The sequence below is a fragment of the Dipodomys ordii genome, unplaced genomic scaffold (assembly GCF_000151885.1).
Source record: "Dipodomys ordii isolate 6190 unplaced genomic scaffold, Dord_2.0 Scaffold134, whole genome shotgun sequence".
NCBI classification, from domain to species: Eukaryota; Metazoa; Chordata; class Mammalia; order Rodentia; family Heteromyidae; genus Dipodomys; species Dipodomys ordii.
The window spans coordinates 4,211,636-4,225,203 of record NW_012267350.1 but is presented as its reverse complement, the minus strand read 5'-3'; positions in this window follow the sequence as shown (position 1 = coordinate 4,225,203).

The following is a 13,568-nucleotide window of genomic DNA, read 5'->3' as shown; positions in this document are numbered from 1 at the left end:
ATACAACGGACAAGGGTCTCATATCTAAAATATACTTGGAACTCAAAAAATTAAATCCCCCAACAACAAATCCTCAAAGAAACAACTGCCCAATAAACAAGTGGGTGAAAGACTTAAAGAGAAACTTCTCTGAAGAAGAAAGAAGGAAGGCCAATAGACACATGAAGAAATGCTTAACATCCCTAGCCATAAAAGAAATGCAAATCAAAACAACATTGAGATACCACCTCACTCCAGTTAGAATGGCAAAAATCAAGAACTCTAACCCAATGGCTTTTCTACTGCTAAAGGCTTCCTTCCACCAACTACACCTCCAAATAGCACCCAAAATTGTTCACCAACTCTTTGACACCTGGGCCCTTGGTTTAAGGTCTAAACCATAACTGTGTTTGAGCAACTCTCTTGTAAGGAATGATCAGGGAAGTCAAGGTATACAGATACAAGCCCCGTTGCCCCTTATGTAGGATGCCTGAAACACACATCCTATACTGGCTCCCAGAAGTTACCTGCAGCTGAACACAATAGTTAACAGTTTAAAACGCTCTGCAATTCTTTCCCTTTCTTCCAGTTTCTGTTGTTCTCTCTCCTACCAGTTTTATTTAATTGGGAACATCTGCCAAATAAACTAGTCATATGCCACTTTCTGATGTCATACGTATAGTTAGGTAATTCTGTTATGGGAATATCATGGATTATACCAGCATAAACTCAGTCCAAACTAATCACTCCACATTGTGTCATAGTACAACCAAGAGATGCAGTAAATATGAGATGTATAAACCTATGGTTTTGTAAGTACAAGGACTGCACATTAAAATAATGACTAAGAATATACTCTGTTAGAAAAGCCAATAACAGTCACTTTTTATCATTAGCAAATATTATATACTGTAATTGTATGCAGTGTACTTTTATCTGACAACAAGAGTGCTCTTTTTTTAATAAGCATCACTACAAAGATTTTAGTCATGTGTTGTACCCGCATATTATGTCAGCTGTGACTACATTTACACACCACCACTTGTCTCAGAGTTTGTCTTCTTCACGGGGGAGTCCAAATTAAACTGTAACATATTACATACTGTCCCAGGTGTTTAGACAAAGTGATTTGATGAATTGAGCATTTACTAGGCTCTTTTAAATTAATTGTTTTAATTCTGTCATTATGTGAACAGGAATGTATTATAATAAACAATAATCTCTCCAGATCAATAATATCTTTTTGAAAAACATTTCAGGTATCATTAAAAATGTGATATTTCATATATCAAATTGCATTTTTGTGGCACTAGGGACTGACATCCCAGTAAAGCACTCTATCATGGATCTATATCCCTAGCACACATGACTTTTTTTATTCTCTCCATTACAGAACATAAATATTTTAGTAAGAAAAATATCATAATTAACCTCCTAGATATAATATTTGAACTTCTCCATGATTTGTTTTCATTTAGTAAACACCTTCTTTTTGGCTCCATAGAAATGTTTTTTTTTGTATATGTGTCACTTAAATAAGCAACCCATAATCTCTAACTAGAAGAAAAGGTAACTATTTTCTCTTACAATAAATTTTATTAAATTCAAAACCTGGTCTTAAATGTTAGAAAACTCTAATGAGTGGTTGCTTATTTGATGTTTGTTTGGAGTTTGGTTGATGTTGCTTTGTTTTTTCATAATCTTTAGATAGTTTGCACAAAGGGATTTCAATTCAACATGCCCATTTATGTATACAATGTATTCAATACATTTTCTCTAAATGTTGATTAAGAAGTTTGAAGACATTGAATTATTTGTTCTTTTTGTGTGTGTGAAAGTACCGTACAGAGGGGTCTCTTCTTGAAACACTGACAGGGAAATCTAAAGATGAGCGCAGCAAGTTTAAAAATGAAATGTAAAAAGATTTACTGCATTTCTAAAATAAGACTTTTTAAAATGAAAGGCCTGGGGCAATCAAAGTATTTTACCTCGAAATTATCTGGAAATAACTTGAACAGTCAAATTTATGTAGAAAATACTATGGTTCTGACATTTTAGAAATGTCTGCCCACACTGACTTATTTTCCTTAAGGAAATGTAGGAAATTATGACCAATAAATAGACCATTTCAACTTTGTTGAAAAAAGGGCAACTGGCTGTGGAAAAGGCTACTGAAGTTATACAACTAATACATGATAATATATCTTTTTCTTTTCCAAGTATTAGACTCTCTTTAAATTTTTATTTCTTATTTCTTAACAAAAACTTTTGGGTTCATATATTCTGTCAAGAAGACTTTATTGGAAATTCCTTAGATTTTCTGAATAGAATAGATAATCCTAAGCTTCCATTTATTAATTTTATCAAAACACCATGCACTAGAAAAATATGAGCAAAATATCTATTAATATAACTGGGCCAGTGCATTAACTTTAATCTTTAATAAAAACTTGCAGAGTGGGACAGAAATGTGATAAAGTTTGAATTGAATGTGTATCCTTATTTTCCATAGCAAGAAACAAAGCAATTTTTTTTATCAAAAAGAGGCTATTTTCTGACATGTGGATACATATGTAATTTTAAGCATTGTTGAAAAGTGCTAAGTCTCGGGACAAATATCATTAAAAAAACTGAGATTAGAAATATGGCATTAGAATACAAAATCCCTGAATTAAGGGACTGATTGATCCAAGGACTACACCTAAGTCAAGATTCCATTATGTCAGCTTCTGAAGGAGAAAAAAAATCCCATCAGCTAGATTTTATCATAAATTCTTGTGCAAATAAGTTTTCAATTGAGGTTATGAATTGAGTTTAAAGTAGCAAAAAGAACTTTATTAATAACTTTTAGATATTTTATTACATAAGCAGCAAAAGGGCCAGACACAGCACAAATAAAAAGGAAAGCCACAGTTTTTCTTTGAGGCAGGTGCAGCTATTTTATATGACTTTTTTTTCACCTCAGGACTAATCTACCATCAAGATGACTCTCCCAGTCATTTTGATGTGATATTTAATGGGTTTTGGATGACTTCTTTTTCATTTGTGATGCAATTTCAGGTAGAAGGGAATAGCACTTCTTCCCAGTTATCCTTTGGAATAGTGGTTACCTATGACCAGTGATAATCAAATAGTTCAGAGACCACTTGATATGCATTATATTCTTACATAGATCTTGTTACTGATTCTTAGAAGGATCCTGACCATTTCTTTCTTTCTTGGTGGCACTTAATGTTGAACTAGAGTCATCATACTTCCTAGGCAGATGCTTTTCAACTTGAGCACACCCTTAGTCCTTTCTGCTTTAGTTATATTTCAGGTAGGGTTTCAGCTTTTGCCTGAGTTTGATTGCACCATTATCCTCCTATTCATACCTTCCAAATAGCTGGCATAACATGTGCATGCTGTCACACTCAACTTGTTGGTTGAGGTAAGGTCTTGCTCTTTCCCCTCCTACCTCCTCCCCCCACCCCAGTATCTTCTTATAGCATAATCCTCTTGATCCCTGCCTTTGGAGAATTGCAGGCATGAATCAGTCATTGTGCACTGCCTGCTTGTTTGTATTTCTGAGGTGAGCCCTGGGCATTACTGGAGTGTTTATGAAAGAAAATGTCAGTAAGTTGTGTCAGGATGGTAAAAGAATGCTGACTCAAAAAGTGTTGAGGTCTCAGCAAAGTGGATTCCCTGGCATTGACTATAGATTTTAGGGCATGGGATCTCATCTAGCCATTAAAACAACAGTTGAGACAGTGGGAATATTTACTGTTCTTCAGTCTGGGTCACCTTTATCAGGAACTGCATACTAATCAAAACTCTCTACAAGTTGGACTCAAAACTCCAGGCTCCTGGGTGCCATTCACCAGCACAGGAGATCTATAGCCATTTTATAACAATGCATCATTTACACAGTAACTTGATTTCGTGGCTTTTTAAAAATGAAATTTAAAAGAGAGAGAGAAAGAGAGTCAAAGCTTTGTTCACAAAGGAAACTGAACCACTTGTCTGTGGGAGATGGAGGCTGCAGGGAACTGAACTGACAGTCAAGCTTGATTTTCCACAGGACTCGGTTGTATTTAAAATCCTGCACGAGGCAGGCTTCTTTGTCAGTATTCAGCAAAAATACTGCACTTTAAGTAGGATCTCGAGTACATGAACTGGATTCACTGTCACTTGGGTCTTTTGCACAGGTCACTTGTACAGATCATGTTCAGAGATTCTTAGGAGGTTCAGGAAGAAGGCAAATACCAAACACAAGAGTTAAGCACTCATGTATGTGGAGTAGGCTTTAGCAGATCACAGTGAAAACCTTCTGTCCTCAATAGCCCCTAGAAACCCAGAAATGGATGGAGACAGCCCTGTTCTGTTGTCACCAGCCTTGCATCTCTAACATCTGCCATGTTTGAATCTTACAAACAGCATAGCCAAGTTGTAGACACAATTTGTGCTCAGAGGATCGCTGCTGGGGAAGCTCTGGATATAGTGACAAGAGCAAAGCACAGTGGACATTTTCCTCAGGGTTTTCTCTACTCAAGCAAAGCTGTTTGTCAAGAGTGATTGGTTTGAGAGGTTGTGTGACACACCATCATTCACATTACCAGGCACAAACTGGATGAGAGCTTAGACAAGTCAAACACACATGAATCTTTTCCCCTTACAAATTTAAGCTGTATGATACTAAAGACATCAATACTTGTGTTTGGTGAGCGATATTCTGTCTACAGGACTAATGATTTGTGGCAGCTCTGTAATCCCACCAAGCCCAGCCATTGCTTCCTGTAGTCCCTGGGGAACTGGGCCCCAATATAAGATTATAAGGAGCAGAAACTGTATCAGTGGGTCGAATATGCCCACTGTGGCTCTCCATGACAAGGCTCCAAATTATATTTACTACTAGAATCAGCCAAGATAAACGACCTTTACCTCACCAAATCCAGGTTAAAGTCTTAAAGTATAATTTTCCAAAAGCTAAATGTGTACTCTTATATGCATATAGTATGAACACATAAGCTTATTAATGAGGGGTAATCAATAACATGATAAAAGCTGGTTGGAAAAACATTTTATGGGCTTGGATATTTATAGGCATTTCAAATGGATATTAAAATAAATTGATATTAGGTATATAACTGATTTATGGCTTACAGAACAATAAAATCGTAACTTGTGGGACTTTCTTTTTTTTAAATCAGGTAGAAATAGCATTCTACTGGAAAAAGATTTGCTAGTTAATAGGTTACTTCACAGAATCCAAGCCAGAAATTAATATTAAATAGCAAAGTCAAATAAAGGTACCCTTCTGTACATAATTAACCAATCCTTGGTGAGGTGTTCATTGAAAGGACATTATTGAAAGTATTAGACATTTCCAACACCTGTGTCATATTAATAATATGAACCTAGTTTTTCATTTTCTCCTGCTTTCCTTCCTTCCCCTGACTGAAGTTTCTCCGACTCTACAAAGTACTCACTTCCTTTTCTGCAGAAAGGAATTGCAAGAATGTAAAAAATGGGGGGCAGATCTTGTTTTATCTGATTGAGGTTCTACTTGGTTAGGTGCTCTGGCTGCCACTCAGCTGCCCCTGTGGCATTTACAGTGTCTATTATTTGTCAGTTGTTCTTGGGGACATCTACTGTTTTGATACATCCCTACCTCAGTGCACAGAACCTTCAGCCTTGCTATGGTGGGTCTTTTAAGGTGGGTCTATACTGCTAATAAATGTTTAACAACTGTGTTCTCAGGGACAAAACTAGGCCGTGATTGATTTGTCAATTCCCATAGTATAAATACTTGCATCATGGTCAATTTCAAGTTCTAACCTAATGTTAATCAGGCTGCAAACTCCTGAAACTGTAATTAGTCAGCTCTGATAAACCAGTTTAAACCAGCTTCAGTACAACTCTGGCTGAAGGCTGTGGGGACACCTCTCACTATTGAGATAAACATTCTCTAAGAATTCTATATTGCTGCTGCTGATACTCTTCTCAGGATTTTAATATATTTTTTCCTTTGGGAGTTTCAAGTTTTTCCCACTAATCTAGTTGGAAAGCTCCAGTCCTTGTAGGGAAAAAGCACTTTCAGTGGGAACTAATATAATCTGTTTGTGGTCTGCCCAGCCTGGCCATTTGATTCACTGCTGAATTTTGAGATAAGTATGGAAAGTTAGAAGAATATAAATTGTTCAGAACTATTTTATTAAAAACCTGAGAAACAGCTTCAGGAGCACTAGGGTGAAAACCCTGAACATTCAGAACTTGCTTGAAACTATAAAGAGTTCAAACGCATACAGCGTAAATACAAAGGTACTTACTGTTTTCTCCGAGTAAGAAATATATATTTAAGGTAGGTATAGATGTCACAGGGTTGAGAAACAGGTCTGATTTAGGTCCTGCTATTAATTCTAATTATCTAATCTCTTGCCAGATCCAAATAACACACACACACACACACACACACACACACACACACACACACACACACACAAGAATTTTCCTCATTAACGTTGTGAAAAGTGACCAGCCTAAGAATTGCTTGTCAACTTCATCTTTCATGAGAAGTTTCTCATTTTAGGACCTTCTTTTTCAGTGCCAGTAACAGGAGTGCTTGAATTCAGGATCTGCCTGAACTTCTTCACTCAAGGCTATAGAGTTCTACCACTGAACCACGGTTCCACTTCTGGTGTGTCGGTAGTTCATCAGAGATAAACAAAAATCTCACTGACTTTCCTGTTCTTTCTGGCTTCGAACAGCAATCATCAGATCTTAGCATAGTGAATAGCTAGGATTATAGGAGTGGGTCTGACTCTTGATCATTGACATCCTTCTTAGCGCTATGACCACAGCTCTGTAGTATTCCAGTTGTAGACACATTGCCTTTGATGCAAAGTTATTGGAGTAAATTCTGGTTTATTTTTATAGACTCCTTTAGAAATATTTTAGTAAGGCACTAATTTCTTTTGTTTGTAGATGTATGTTAAATCAATATATGTGGATACCTGCATGCCTTGAGACTTTCTTGTTTATTACACCTTTTACATGTGCAGGGACCTACTGAGCAGGGGTCAGGACCCATGTTACCCTATTAAGCACCTTTGTCCAAAACAGAAGGATGTTCATTTCCTCTAAGAAGAAGTAGACCTTCTCTAATGCACAAGACTTGTTGAGCAGAACATGAGCAGGATATCAGCATTCATCCCTCAGGGCTCTGACTACATTCACCTTCCTACCCAGAGCAGTGTTGATCAACCAACTTTATTCCTTGCCTACTGACTCTAAGCCAGACCTTTGGCTTTTGTCAGATACACTCAGAATAGAATCTTTTCAACATTCTCTTCTGAAGGAGAAACTCTACAAGGAAAACCTGTAGAAGTAGAAAAAAATTGAGTCTCAGCACTAGGAGGCTGATAGACCATCTTCTTGTTCCTGAGACTTCCAAACTAATTTCAATAAAAATTGTATTTAACCCCTAGGATATTTCAAATTGACATGGAAATCTTTTTATCTCAAGCCTGAATAGCTGCTAAGGATATAATTTGCAGTTTGGGTGTTACTGGTGGTATATTTAACTATTAATATTTTAAACTAACTCTTATGTCACCCTTTTGAATGAATTCAAAGAATACAAACACCACAGTGATTTGGTATCAGCTAACATCTATTCAAATAATACACAAATAAACTGTTGCTTATCAGACAGACATTTTATATCTTTATCTTTTTAAAATTTTTGTTCCTTTCTTTTTCCCTCACAGGATTTTATTTTAATATAATACAATATTACATACCTAATATTTTGTTGAAAATAATTTTATTAATTTTATTAATCACTCTATTATACTTAGCTACAATAATGTATATATAGAGAGGTTATTATTATTTAATTTCCTCTGACTTTACACTTGAAATTATCTTCTGGGTTGAGTCATTGTTATAAAAATTGTTCCCAACTTTGGGGCTGGGAAGGTGGCTCAGTGGTAGAGCGCTTGCCTTGCATGCCTGAGGCCCTGGGTTCGATTCCCCAGCACCACATAAGCAAAAAGAAAAAAAAGCCGGAAGTGGCGCTATGGCTCAAGTGGTAGAGCGCTAGCCTTGAGCTGAAGAGCTGAGGGACAGCGCCCAGGCCCAGAGTTCAGGCCTCACGACTGGACCCCACCAAAAAAAAATTGTTCCCAACTGACTAAAACATATAAATACATCACAAATTTTGATTATCATCAAGACTAAAAAGTAACAGGTTATTGACAACACATTTCATAATAAAGCAAATGGAGGTTTTTTTAATTCATGTGTTCATGTATTCATTTATTACTAAATGAAACAGGGCTTATTATCATTGTACTCCTAGTCTTTCAAAAGATGTAAACCATATATAAGAAGATAAAATAAAGTTGTTTTGTTCAATTTCATTCATTTGTTCGAACTACATCTCAGTTACATACTAAAAATATCACATAAAAATGTATTTTCAAAAATTGGCTGACCATGCAATAATCTGAATAAAAGATGGAACCACTTAACTTGCAAATGTTCCTGAGATCCCTTCTCATGAATACCGTACTCTTCCCTGACCACTAAAATCCCCAGTGTGTGTGTGTGTGTGTGTGTGTAGGGGCACTATCTCTGAGCTTTTTTGCTCAAGGCTATTGCTCTGCCACTTGAGCCACAGCTCTACTTCCTGCTTTTTTGTAGTTAATTGGAGATAAGAGTCTTAGACTTTCCTTTCTGGGTTGGCTTTGAACTGTGGTCCTCATATGTCAGCCTCCTGAACTACCAGTGGCCAGCAGTGGAAAGCTTTTATATGCACCCAAAATGGGTACCAGTTTGAAGACCAAGTACAAGAAACCCAATTAAATTGATTTTGCATAAACAGTGAGTACACAACTAGCATAAGCATGTCTCATGGACTAACACAGAAATGTGATATTTAGGACAGACATATACTATAAAAGTATACCTTTTTTTAAATCTGAAATTTAATTTAACTAGATGTTCTATATTTTACCTAACAAATCTCAGCTTCTCTTCTAGTGCAAATTACTGTTATGGCTCTTGAGAGATGTTATCTTTCCTGCAGACCATAAAACTCATCAAAGCAAGTTCCTAACTGATCTTAGTAGTTTTGATTCCTCAGCATCTAAAGAATTAGCAAGCATCAGGTAATGTATGTTGAATATTTGAACAAATGAATAGTTGGCACATAATAAAGATCCCATAAGGCTTTTGTAAATGGAAAAGAACCAGTTTCGTCTTGGCTTATGGACAATACCTTTCTATACAGTACTTTCAGTAACATTTGATACCCTCCATAGAAATAGTCAATTCTTCCTGACCCTGCTACTTAGCCAGCCTACTGCTTCTTCATTAACTGCGTAAATTATCATCCCTAGCATTTACTTGCTTAATTCTACACATCTAGGCATAGAAATAACTTCACTTGGTTTCAGCAACTTTTCATCCCAGTCCAAATAAAATCCAAATGCTTTGTAACAGCTTACAAGGCAATTGTGTCTTGGCCCCTACTATTTCTGTGCTCAGTTCTCCCAATTTTGATTTCTACTCTATCCAAACTAATTCTCACCTTAAAGCTTTACATTTGCTGTCCTTTCTAATTGAAATGTTTGATCAAGACCTTTCTTCATCTGTATGTCTGCTCAGATGCTGCTAATTGTGGGAAACATTTTTTTCACCAGCATGATCAGAATAATTGCTCTCTTCTCTGCACTGTGAAGACTATCTTACCTCTTCTGGTTAGGATCAGACACAGATTTCTGTCAACCACAGAACTTTACTGAATCTCTTGTGGTGTGGTTACACATGGAACTAGCAACAGCTCTCACCTTCCTTTGCCTTCAAAGTAACTTGTTCCATCTGGAACTTACATTTTCTCCAAGCCATTAAAAACATACCTTCCACCAATGCTGCTTGTTACTCAGGGACAGGAGAGGAAGGCAAGATACTTGTTATTGCTCCAGTCTTGATGGAAAACTTTTTACCATAAAGTAAATCTAAGAAGCCGGTGCTGGTAGCTCATGCCTGTAATCCTAGCTACTCAGGGGGCTGAGATCTGAAGATCATGGTATAAGGCCAGCCAGGGAAGGAAAAACTGTGAGACTCTTATCCCCAGTAAACCACCAGAAAACCAGAAGCGGCACTGTGGCTCAAGTGGTAGAGCGCTTGCCTTGAGCTGAAGAGCGCAGGGACAGCGCCCAGACACAGAGTTCAAGCCCCACCACCGACAAAAAATAAAAAAATAAATAAAAAAGGTTTAAGAAAATCTCAGAGATCTCATGGTAATGAATAGGAAATTGTGATGGTAAATGATGGTGTGTGAATGAACATTTCTAACATTGTTTACCCTCTGCCTTAACCTTAATAAGGATGTCTTCTTTTTGTCTTTGAACATAGTTATTGAGAATAAAGAATGGCATGGAATCATATGTGGCCTTTAAACAGAAAATAATAGCTAGTCATGGTGAAGCAGTTGTAGTAATATAGAATTTCAAAGCAGCCAGATAACAAATAGACTTGTTCAGTGCTCACTGTGCCACATGGTATAGTGAGGTAGACAGGAAAGCCTGTGCTGCTTTTCCCTGCATCTGGCCTTTCCTTTACCACTTCAGAGAGTTCAGTCATCTCTTAAAATTGTTCTCACCCATAGGCAGTTGCTAGAGGTCTTTCTGTGACAGAGTCCAGTTGCTTTCATGCAGAATGGTTCTGATGTGCTGGAGAGTTCTCCTGTTTTCCTTACTAGAAGCGATCAGCACAACTCACTGCTTTCAGACTCTACTGGCTATGGAGTATGCCCACAGTAGTAGCTGTCTTGATCATGCATCCTTTGTTGGTTGTCTTCTCTTTCACTGTTTGATTTCTACTCTGTTATGCATTTTTCCCCCAGAGAACACCTCCCATATTTACCACTGTCACTCTGACCTTGATCTTGTGGTCTTCTTCTTGGAAGATAATCTGAGAAGCTATACGATTGTAGCTTCTTGCTCCAATCTTTCTGCTTCATTCTTTTCAGTGAGATACTCTGTGTCCTCTGTCATGAAGAAGAGAAATGAGTGATGGGGTTGATTTGCTGTATACAGTGCATACATGAAGTTTCATTGTCTTATTGTACAAAAGGAGAAATGCAATTCTGAACCTAGTCATGAATGTGATGTCTCTATTTTTGTCCTCTTTCCTAGGAAGTTTCAAGATGCTTCTAGTTTGTTTCACATAATTGGGTTCCATGTGAAAGCATAGAGCTCTGCTAAGTAGCAAGGAGAGGAAACGTAAGTCACAGTTTCATAATCATTATGGTGGATTCAACATCTTTATACATGTGTGAAGACTTGATGCATAAATGTCTTTGTTGGCTTTGAAAAATAAAAGTCAAAAAAATCAAATGTAATAGAATTTTTACTAAGAAAAGTCATTCTCCAGGCAGTTACTGACCATTATAAAGTAGTTTCCTTGTATTGACAGTAACAAGCCACCTAGCCTCAAGTTATTCGTTTCAGTGTGGCAGCTGCTTTCTTACAATCCCTTAAACTTTCTTGCAAAAACTGGTTTTAATGAGCATCAGTGATTATCTCCATTGAATAGTCGAGAATAGAGCAAGCTGCTGTTTCTCTTTAACCAGTTCAGGATATGTTACTGGAGCAATGCAGAGGAAAACCATTTGATTTGGGACATACTGCTTTTTTCTTTTCTTTTCTTTTTTTTTGAGTGTGTTCCCTGGTTTGAACTCTGTGTCTGGGCACTGTCCCTGAGCTATTTTTGGCTCAAAGCTAGTGCTCTACCACTTGAGCCACAGCTCCTTTTGTGACTTTTTTGGAAGTTTATGGGAGATAAGAGTCTCACAGACTGTCCTACTTGGGCTGGCTTTGAACTGTGATCCTCAGATTTCAGCCTCTTGAGTAGCTAGGATTATAGGTGTGAGCCACCAGCGCCTGGACACACAGACTTTTATCACTATTCACCAACTACCCACTCTAGGGCACATGGTTGCCAGCTAATTCAAACACAGTAGATAGGCATCTCATTTCCTTCCCTCTCAGCTGGAGGAAGCTGCTGTCCTGGGAGTTTAGCAGGCACTGGTGGGTGGGGAATGAAAGCAAAAAGCTCGGTTTGAATCTCTGATGAAATACTTGCCAATGTGCAGAAAATACATTCTGTCTTATTCTTGTGAAGTGACTCTTGTCACGTCTCCCTTTAACAAAATAGGTGGGCAGGTGCAGAGAAACACATTAAGTCCCAACACCAGTAGCACATTTGTGTCATTTAGTTCATCGTGTTTCCCTTAGAAAAGAACTTACCCCTCCTGAGTAACAGAGTAAAGTTGTTGTGCTGATGGGTTTTCCTGCAGAGAAAGAAAGAAACATTTGGATGTGACAAATGGGAAATACTGTCTATCAGAAACTACTGATTTCATAAAAAATAATTTGATTTCTGAAATCATTATTTAAACAGTAGTTCTTTTTTTAAGAGAGAAAATGAGGACTCCCCAGTTATAAAGAAAAGAGTGAACGAAAGGTACCAGGGGATGAAAGCCTGGTGAGAGAAATTAGCAATGACTAAGTATTCTTAAGCAGCCACATGCAACAGTAGGCATTAAGACTGGTTTTGGAAAGGGACCAGCTTCAAGTAAAGGAGCTGAGTGTCCTCCTTGCCAACTGCAGTAGGCTATAGTTTACAGAGGGGAAGCTGGAAAGGGTAGTTGGGAAGGATAAAAGTAGACAGAAAGGAGGCCATTAATTCAGTCCTTAAGAATAATCTGTGCTTTTACCCTGCAGCTGTTATTTATGTTAAGGGATCCAATGAAGGGGAAAGAAAGGATAGAAGCACAAGTCAACCTCTAGAAATATTGCCATTAAAGAACACAGACCACTCTGTGTCACTTTATCACCAGGCTTTGTGTGTTCACTTCCTAATTCTCTCTGGCCCTTGTTCCTCTGGGAGGGAAACATAGCATGTGGTGAATCAAGCTACACTGCTGTGTCACTGGACAATTGGACACTCTTATGTTTCTTTGTATAGATAGTATAGTTTTAACAACAAAGAGTTTAAACTTGAAGAGCTCATTTATCCTTGGGAGTAGTAAACAATTAGGTCAAAACCAAGATTTGTACTCTCATTCCAGTCTCAGATCCATTAGTTGTGAGTTCAAATACATTCCACTGCTTAAAATGTATGGAGTATAAAATTCAAAACATTATTATGGAAAAAACATAGCACAACATAGGAAAAGAATAAGATTGAATGGTAGAGATATGTGAACCTATAAACATCCTCACCCCCAATCAGCCCCATGCTGAAGGCACCTTCAGATATTTCAAGTTTGAGCTCAGTGTGGTATTTCATTGGTGGCTGGGGCAGGAAGACTGTGAGTTTGAGGCCAGCTATGCCTACAGAGCGGGACTTTGTCTCCAAAAAGAAGGACAAGGGAGGGGGAGAGAGAGATTGGTTTGATTATCCACAGAAGACTGGATGTGGAAATAATTCAGACAGAGCTGAATTATTGTCAGAGTTTTCTAGGATACAATGGCATATTCTAGAGCCTCTGTGCTTGAGACACTTTGAGAGGTGACCAACTAACATAATTTATATTC